Below are 9,080 nucleotides of genomic sequence, written 5' to 3'. Positions count from 1 at the left end.
AAGAGTCACCTCTGCTGTGGAGGATAAGTTTATCCAAGTCACCAGCCTCAGAAATCGCATGTTAACAGCAGCTCAGATTAGAGACCAGATCAATGCCACACAGAGTTCTAGCAGCAGACACATCTCTAGAACAACTGTTAAGAGGAGACTTTGTGCAGCAGGCCTTCATGGTAAAATAGCTGCTAGGAAACCACTGCTAAGGAAAAGGAAACAAGCAGAAGAGACTTGTTTGGGCTAAAAAACACAAGGAATGGACATTAGACCAATGGAAATCTGTGCTTTGGTCTGATGAGTCCAAATTTGAGATCTTTGGATCCAACCACCGTGTCTTTGTGTGATGCAGAAAAGGTGAAAGGATGGACTCTACATGCCTGGTTCCCATCGTGAAGCATGGAGGAGTGATGGTGTGGGGGTGCTTTGCTGGTGACATTGTTGGGGATTTATTCAAAATTGAAGGCATACTGAACCAGCATGGCTACCACAGCATCTTGCAGCAGCATGCTATTCCATCCGGTTTGCGTTTAGTTGGACCATCATTTATTTTTCAACAGGACAATGACCCCAAACACACCTCCAGGCTGTGTAACGGCTATTTGACTAAGAAGGAGAGTGATGGGGTGCTACACTAGATGACCTGGCCTCTACAGTCACCAGACCTGAACCCAATCAAGATGGTTTGGGGTGGGCTGGACAGCAGAGTGAAGGCAAAAGAGCCAACAAGTGCTAAGCATTTCTGGGAACTCCTTCTAGACTGTTGGAAGACCATTTCCGGTGACTACCTTTTGAAGCTCATCAAGAGAATGTCAAGAGTGTGCAAAGCAGTAACCAAAGCAAAAGGTGGCTACTTTGAAGAACCTAGAATATAAGACATATTTTCAGTTGTTTCACAGTAGTTGTAGTGAGGGTAACTGAGTCAGTTTCACTTTACATCATGTTTTATAGCTCTATTACACATACTGTTCACCTACTTTTGGACCGCCTTGTATATATACTGAACACAAATATAGACACAATAGTTTGGTTTTTGCTTCCATTTTTCATGAGATTAACCCTAAACTCTAACACTTTTTCTATGTACACAAAAAGCCTTTTTCCTTGCAATTTGGGCAGTGCATTATGATGCTGAAACCTGAGATGATGGTTGTGGATGAATGCACAACATTGGGCTTCACGATCTCATCACGGTATCTATGTGTATTTAAAATGGCATCAATAAAATGCACCTGTGTTCGTTGTCCATAACATACACCTGCCCACACCATAATCCCACCGCCACCATGAGTCACTTGACTCACAACAATGACATCAGCAAAGAGTCTGCCATCTGCCCTGTACTGTGAAAAACAGTATTCATCTGTGAAGAGAACACCTCTTCAACGTGCCAGACGCCATTGCACAAATACACTTTCAATGAGAATAAGTTGGTCCCATAAAAACAAAACTTACTATACGCTACACACCTGGACAAAGATTTCAACAAATAACTAACAGACATAATACTATATGAAAGCACCTTAAACATTTGACTTTAGCAGCAAAGAATTTTGACAGAAAAATTTGACATACCTAAGAATTAGAGATTTGAGAACCATGCACAGACCCCGAACATGGAATTCTCAGGGAAGTCCGTGTTACTGTTCAGGTTCGTTCACCCAGATAAAAATAAAAAAAGGAAAAAAGTTAAAAGGAAGCAAAACAGGGATGAGAGCAGGAGACTTATATTAACCGAGTCTACGCACGGCTGTCACACTGCTTCTGGGTCCGCTTATTAACGCTCATACATATTCACTACTTCCCCTGCCCACCCTCTGTAACAGTGTCTGTTCTTGTTTGCAGTCAGACTGCCTGCATCTGTGATTGATTCTGGAGTGTTAAAATAAATAATTGGAGAAAATGTCGTAGGGTCCCCCGTATATTGATACCCATTGCAGATAAAGCAGATGGCTACAGGATGCAGCCCCCGGCTGTGTGTGTTATCTTGGTTATGTATCAAGATACAGGGGACCCCCTTTTTTTTTAAATTATTTAAATAAATAATTTAAAATAAATGATGTGGGGTCCCCCCCAATTTTGATACCCAACCAAGATAAAGCAAAGGAGAGCATACAAGTTTTTAATGTGCAAAAATTCATGATTTATTAAAGTGACAAAACTTGTAAAAATTTGTAAAAGGTGATTAAAAAGCCAAGACCAATCCGGATGCTACATGCATATAAAACATTAGGCCCCAAGCATGAAAAAACAATCAATTGGATATGCAAAATCAGGGGATCTTTGCTATGGGATATCTCTATCGTATGTACGACAGTGTCAATAGAGTATACACACAGTAAAACATATATAGGCCCAAAAATCAAGAGAACACTGATTAATTAAGGTATAAGACAATTATATGGGCCAATAGGTATCACACAGGGTATATCACCAAGTTATAACATTATAATATTATAGTCCATAGCAAGTCTGGGATTTTAGCCCATAGTATAAGGATCCTGCCAGGGCAGGGATCATACCCTTCAGTGCTGATGGGAAGTTTAGGTGGCAACGTGCTGGAGTTCACGGATAGTCAAGGAAGGTGGCCCCAAGGCTGCCCGATGTACGTTTCGATAGAAGTGTTGTTTCTTCTTCAGGGATGGGATGCCGTGATGTACGTACTGAACTTCCCATCGGCACTGAAGGGTATGATCCCTGCCCTGGCAGGATCCTTATACTATGGGCTAAAATCCCGGACTTGCTATGGACTATAATATTATAATGTTATAAATAATGTTATAACTTGGTGATATACCCTGTGTGATACCTATTGGCCCATATAATTGTCTTATACCTTAATTAATCAGTGTTATCTTTGATTTTTGGGCCTATATATGCTTTACTGTGTGTATACTCTATTGACACTGTCGTACATACGATAGAGATATCCCATAACAAAGATCCCCTGATTTTGCATATCCAATTGATTGTTTTTTCATGCTTGGGGCCTAATGTTTTATATGCATGTAGCATCCGGATTGGTCTTGGCTTTTTAATCACCTTTTACCAACTTTTACAAGTTTTGTCACTTTAATAAATCCTGAATTTTTGCACATTAAAAACTCATATGCTCTGCTTTCCTTGATAAGATTTTGAGTTTGTGCTACCTGTGTGGTCCTCGGACATATAGGACCCCCGGGATACTCTTGAGTATGGTTTTCTGGAATTTTGCTCCAACCAACCAAGATAAAACATACAGCTGGGGGCTGGTATTCTCAAGCGGGGGTGACCCATGATTATTGTGTTGTGCCCTCCCCAACCTAAAAAATAGCAGCCCAGAAACTTGATTGAATACTCTTTCTATGTCGATATACAATTGAGCCCAAAATTAGGTATCTTGGGAGTAGTAAGAGAGGGGTAGGTCCTGCTGCTACACAACTCGCAATATCGAAAATTCTCTATCAGACCAGGAAAACGATTGCTAGACACTGGTGGGCCGCTAGCCCACCTGGGATGTCCAAGATAATTGCCATAATACCAATTTAATGGAGAAAAAGAATATATATCAAAAGAGGCGCCATTTCTAAGTTTGGTAAACAATGAAGTGGATTCGAAGTCCTTCTGTAGAATCTTATGAGTGATGTGCTCTTTAATTGTTTGCTTTTATGATCTTGTATTTGGTATAAGTTGTATTGCAAATTTTTATCATGGGTGGTTTAGTTAAGGGGATAGTGGGATGGAGGGGTTAAAAGGGATGGGTTGTTTGTAGGTATATAAAGAATATTTTGAAACCTGATATATACTGTATTTTGATGATGCCATGTTCTGTTATTACTATATTGTGCCTAACAAAATTTGTTTGATTTAAAAAAAAAGAAAAAATTGCAGTCTGCAGCTGCCCAGAATTCTTGTATCCATCAGATGCACCAATTCTGGAGCTTAACCCAGATCTTCCAGATTTCCTTGAAGCGGTGGCAATCGTAGTAATATAAGGGGTTAATGACAGCTGTGGTTTATAAAAAAAAAACAGTTTGCATCAAGCTCAAGGTTTGTAATGGGTAGTGGTCTATGAGACCCCCCATTACTAATAGTGTAAGTAAAAATAAAAACACAAAACAGAAAGATCCTTAGTAAAAAAAAAACAATCTCTTTCTCCAATTTATTAACTCCGAAAACACCTCTGCAGGTCCAACAAAACCCACATAATGTCCCACGATGATCCCAGCTACATCTGATGTCACAGTGTGCGATCACAATAGAAAACGTAACCAAACACTGTGGCATCAGGGACACACTGACGGAGCTGCAGCTGTGAGTGGTGATGTCAGTGAGTTCATCTGAGGCCACAGCTGGACGATCCCAAGTGACCTTACCTCAGGTGACGTCGTTGAACTTAATGCTGAATTACCAGATTAGGCTATGTGAGCACATTGAGCATTTGATTGCAGACATTTCTGCACCAAATCTGCATCTCCTGGCAGGAAAAGCACCAAAAACATGATGCGGTTTTGTAGCGGTTTTCTGCCAGCAGATGCAGATTTGTTTGATTTTACTAGTCCATTTAGAGGACTTGAAGCCTGCACTATCCGATCACTTCTGCTGTTCAGAGTGATGCTTCAGCATTGCTCTGAACAGTAGGAATGCTGCTTTCCTCTGAATGCCGACACTCTGCCGCCATTCACAGGAAGTGAGTCATGACAGGGACAAGGACCATCAGCTGACCCCGAGCTGTCATGATAATCTATTGGCATGCAATATACTATGTGTGGTGGAAAACTAACACTGCGCATCATCCTGAAAATAACATCCCCATTGTCAAAAATGGTGATGGCAGCATCATGCTGTGGGGATGCTTTTCTTCAGCAGGGACAGGGAAGCTGGTCACAGTTGATGTGAATATGGATGGAGCTAAATATAGGGCAATCTTGGAAGAAAACCTGTTAGAGGCTGCAAAACATTTGAGACTGTGGTGGAACAGGACAACAAACCCCAAACATACTGCCAGAGCTACAATGGAATGGTTTAGATCAAAGCATCTTCATGTGTTTGAATAGCCCAGTTAAGACTAAAATCGCACAAAGAGTCTTTGACAAGACTAGAAATTCATGTTCATGTACACTTTTCATCCAACAGCACTGAGCTAGAGAATGTGAAAAAATGTCAGCCTCCAGACGTGCAAAGCTGGTAGAGATCTACCCCAAAAGACTTGCAGCAGTAATTGCAGTGACCGGTGGTCCTACAAAGTATTGAGGAGGAGGGGGTTGAATACAAATGCACATCACAATTTTCATATTTATATTTTTTAAATTCTTTGAAAACCATGTATCATATGCTTTACACTTCACAAATACTTGATACTTATTCGGGCGTCACACGAGACGATAAATCGTGCGATTGCATAAGCGATCGCACCCGCCCCCGTCGTTTGTGCATCACGGGCAATTAGTTGCCCTTGGCGCACAAAGTCGTTAACCCCCGTCACACATACTTACCTCCCGGGCGACGTCGCTGTGGGCGGCGAACATCCACTTCCTGAAGGGGGAGTGACGTTCGGCGTCACAGCGACGTCACACGGCAGCCGGCCAATAGAAGCGGAGGGGCGGAGATGAGCGGGAAGTAAACATCCCGCCCACCTCCTTCCTTTTGCATTGCCGGCAGGACGCAGGTAAGCTGTGTTCGTCGTTCCCGAGGTGTCATACGGAGCGACGTGTGCTGCCACGGGAACGATGAACAACCGGAGCACAGAAGGAGGAACGACTTTATGAAAATGAACGACGTGTCAACGAGCAACGATAAGGTGAGTATTCGGGGTGTCACACGGTACGATATCTCAAACGATGCCGGATGTGCGTCACTATCGACGTGACCCAGACGACATATCACCCGATATATCGTACCGTGTGACGCCCGCATTAGTGTTGGTACATCACATAAAATCCCAATAAAGTGCATTTGGGTTTAAGTATGAAAAAGATCATGGGCTATAAATACTTTTTTAAGGCACCGACTTATTTTTTGAGAAGCAACCTGCAGTTTTGAATAACACCACTAGTTTTGCCATATAATGTACTGAAAAACAAGAAAACAACATTCAAGTGGGATGACATGATTAAAAAAATGCAATTCCGCCATTGTTGCAGCACATGTTCCATTTAAATGCCTTTATCAAAAATTGGTTGGAAGCCTCAACCAGAGCTACGGTAGTTAAAGGCAGATGCCAGCTATGTGATAAAGCTGGTACATAGCTAGGAATAGCTGGGATCACCAATATGTGGTAGGAGCTTAGATCCTCACATACAGACCCAATCCCAGGACGTAAATTCAAGTCATATTGTAGGAAGGGGTTGATATATTTAGCCAGTTGGGAAACAAAAGATTCTTGCTTGTGTCGAAGGCTGACAATATCATCTGCTATACACTGTGTGCAGACTTATTAGGCAAATGAGTATTTTGATCACATGATAATTTTTATACGTTGTCCTACTTCAAGCTGTATAGGCTTGAGAGCCAACTACCAATTAAGTAAATCAGGTGATGTGCATCTCTGTAATGAGGAGTGGTGTGGTGTAATGACATCAACACCCTATATAAGGTGTGCATACTTATTAGGCAACTTCCTTTCCTTTGGCAAAATGGGTTAGAAGAGAGATTTGACGGGCTCTGCAGAGTCCAAAATTGTGAGATGTCTTGCACAGGAATGCAGTAGACTTGAAATTGCCAAACTTTTGAAGCGTGATCACCGAACAATCAAGCGTTTCATGGCAAATAGCCTATAGGGTCGCAAGAAGTGTGTTGGGCAAAAAAGGCGCAAAATAACTGCCCATGAATTGAGGAAAATCAAGAGTGAAGCTGCCAAGATGCCATTTGCCACCAGTTTGGCCATATTACAGAGCTGCAACGTTACTGGAATATCAAAAAGCACAAGGTGTACCTTACTAAGGGACATGGCCAATGTAAAGTAGGCTGAAAAACAACCACCTTTGAACAAGAAACATAAAATAAAACGTCAAGACTGGGCCAAGAAATATCTTAAGAATGATTTTTCAAAGGTTTTATCGACTGATAAAATGAGAATGACTCTTGATGGGCCAGAGGCTGATCAGTAAAGGGCAGAGAGCTCCACTGGGACTCAGACGCCTGCAAGGTGGAGGTGGGGTACTGGTATGCGCTGGTATCATCAAAGATAAACTTGTGGGAACTTTTTGAGTTCAGGATGGAGTGAAGCTCAACTCCCAGACCTACTGCCAGTTTCTTGAAGACAACTTCTTCAAGCACTGGTACAGGAAGAAGTCGGTATCGTTAAAAAAAACCCATGATTTTCATGCAGGACAATGATCCATCACATGCATCCAACTACTCCACAGCGTGGCTGGCCAGTAAAGGTCTAAAAGTTGAAAAAATAATGACATGGCCCCCTTGTTCACCTGATCTGAACCCCATAGAGATCCTGTGGTCCTTCATAAAATGTAAGATCTACAAGGAGGGAAAACAGTACACCTCTCGGAACAGTGTCTGGGAGGCTGTGGTGGCTACTGCACGCAATGTTGATCGTAAACAGATCAAGCAACTGACAGAATCTATGGATGGTAGGCTGTTTGAGTGTCATCATAAAGAAAGGTGGCTATATTGGTCACTAATTTTTTAGGGGTTCGTTTTTGCATATCATAAATGTTTATTTCTAAATTTTGTGCCGTTATATTGGTTTACCTGGTGAAAATAAACAAGTGAGATGGGAATATATTTGGTTTTTATTAAGTTGCCTAATAATTCTGCACAGTAATAGTTACCTGCCCAAACAGATATCCTCCTAAGATAGCCAAATCTAAAAAAAAAACACTCCATCTTCCAAAAATATTAAGCTTTGATATTTATGAGTCTTTTGGGTTGATTGAGAACATAGTTGTTGATCAATATAAAGAAAATCTGCTAAAATACAACTTGCCTAATAAGTCTGCACCCAGTGTACTGTAAAGTGTGAATTATCACACTTCATCAGTATTTGTTGTATACTGAATGGATGTTTCTTGTAAATGTGTTGGTCCATTGTTATGAAATGAAGCATTTAGCAGGGACAAGGTGAAGGAGAATTTTTTTTATGCCTAATTACCTTTTACCATATAGTTACATTGAATTACAAAATTATTCCTTAGAGCAGAATTTGCCAGCAAGGTCATAAAGAAAGGTCCCACTGAGATTTGAACTCGGATCGCTGGATTCAAAGTCCAGAGTGCTAACCATTACACCATGGAACCTGTTACACATACTCCCTAAAATATTACTGACATTTACTAATCTTCTCTAATTACAACTTCATACAACAGGTTTGGTATTGGGTGGAGCAGCAGAAGTCACACATTATTATAGAACTGAACATGCTATTTCATGTCACCTGTAATGTGAAATCTTTTATATGCAAGGTTTTATCAAAGCTATACCAAATATCTATATAACAATATAGCTGTTCACCAAGTATAGAACAGACAACTAACATAATATTAGGATCAAATGGCTACAATAAGAAAAAAAACTAATGAAAATTATGGATGAACAATAATAAATTACTTGAATACACTACAAACAATTTTGACAAGTTTGCAAACTCTGAAGCAACAGAAACATGTGCTGCTATTAATCCTTTATTGCCTCTAGAATGCATAGGTGCGTCACAGAACTTTATAATGCTGGGACATGAAAATGAAAAAAAAAAACTAAATACATTTTCCACAAAAATGTTTCCTTAGACCCAAATTTTTCATTTAAAAAAGAGTAGCAGGAGAAATTTGACCGCACAAATTGTTGTGCAATTTTTCAACGACACCCCATGTGTGGTCACAAACTACTGTTTGGGCGTACAGCAGGCCTCGGAAGGGAAGAAGCGCTACTTAAATTTTGAAGCGCCATTTTGGCTGGAATAGATTGCAGGCACCATGTCACATTTGAAGAGCACCTCACATGTGAAAACAGTAGACAACCTCCATACGTGACTCCATTTTGGAAACTACACCTCTTGAGGTATTCATTTAGGAACATAGTGAGCAGTTTTACCTCTGAGGTGATTCTCAGAATTGTCTGTTACAAAACTACCAATGAAATGTTGCTTGAGCCCC

General features: G+C 40.8%; 1 non-coding gene across 1 annotated transcript; it reads right to left on the bottom strand.

Annotated features, from left to right (window-relative positions):
• Window positions 1-8,153: 8,153 nt before the first annotated feature.
• TRNAQ-UUG (transfer RNA glutamine (anticodon UUG)) lies at window positions 8,154-8,225 on the bottom strand. Its single transcript has one exon. It is a non-coding gene; the product is annotated as a tRNA-Gln (tRNA).
• Between the last annotated feature and the right edge of the window lie 855 nt (window positions 8,226-9,080).

This window comes from Anomaloglossus baeobatrachus, chromosome 1 (genome assembly GCF_048569485.1).
Source record: "Anomaloglossus baeobatrachus isolate aAnoBae1 chromosome 1, aAnoBae1.hap1, whole genome shotgun sequence".
In the NCBI taxonomy this organism is placed as follows: Eukaryota; Metazoa; Chordata; class Amphibia; order Anura; family Aromobatidae; genus Anomaloglossus; species Anomaloglossus baeobatrachus.
This window is presented reverse-complemented; position numbering and strand designations above follow the sequence as displayed.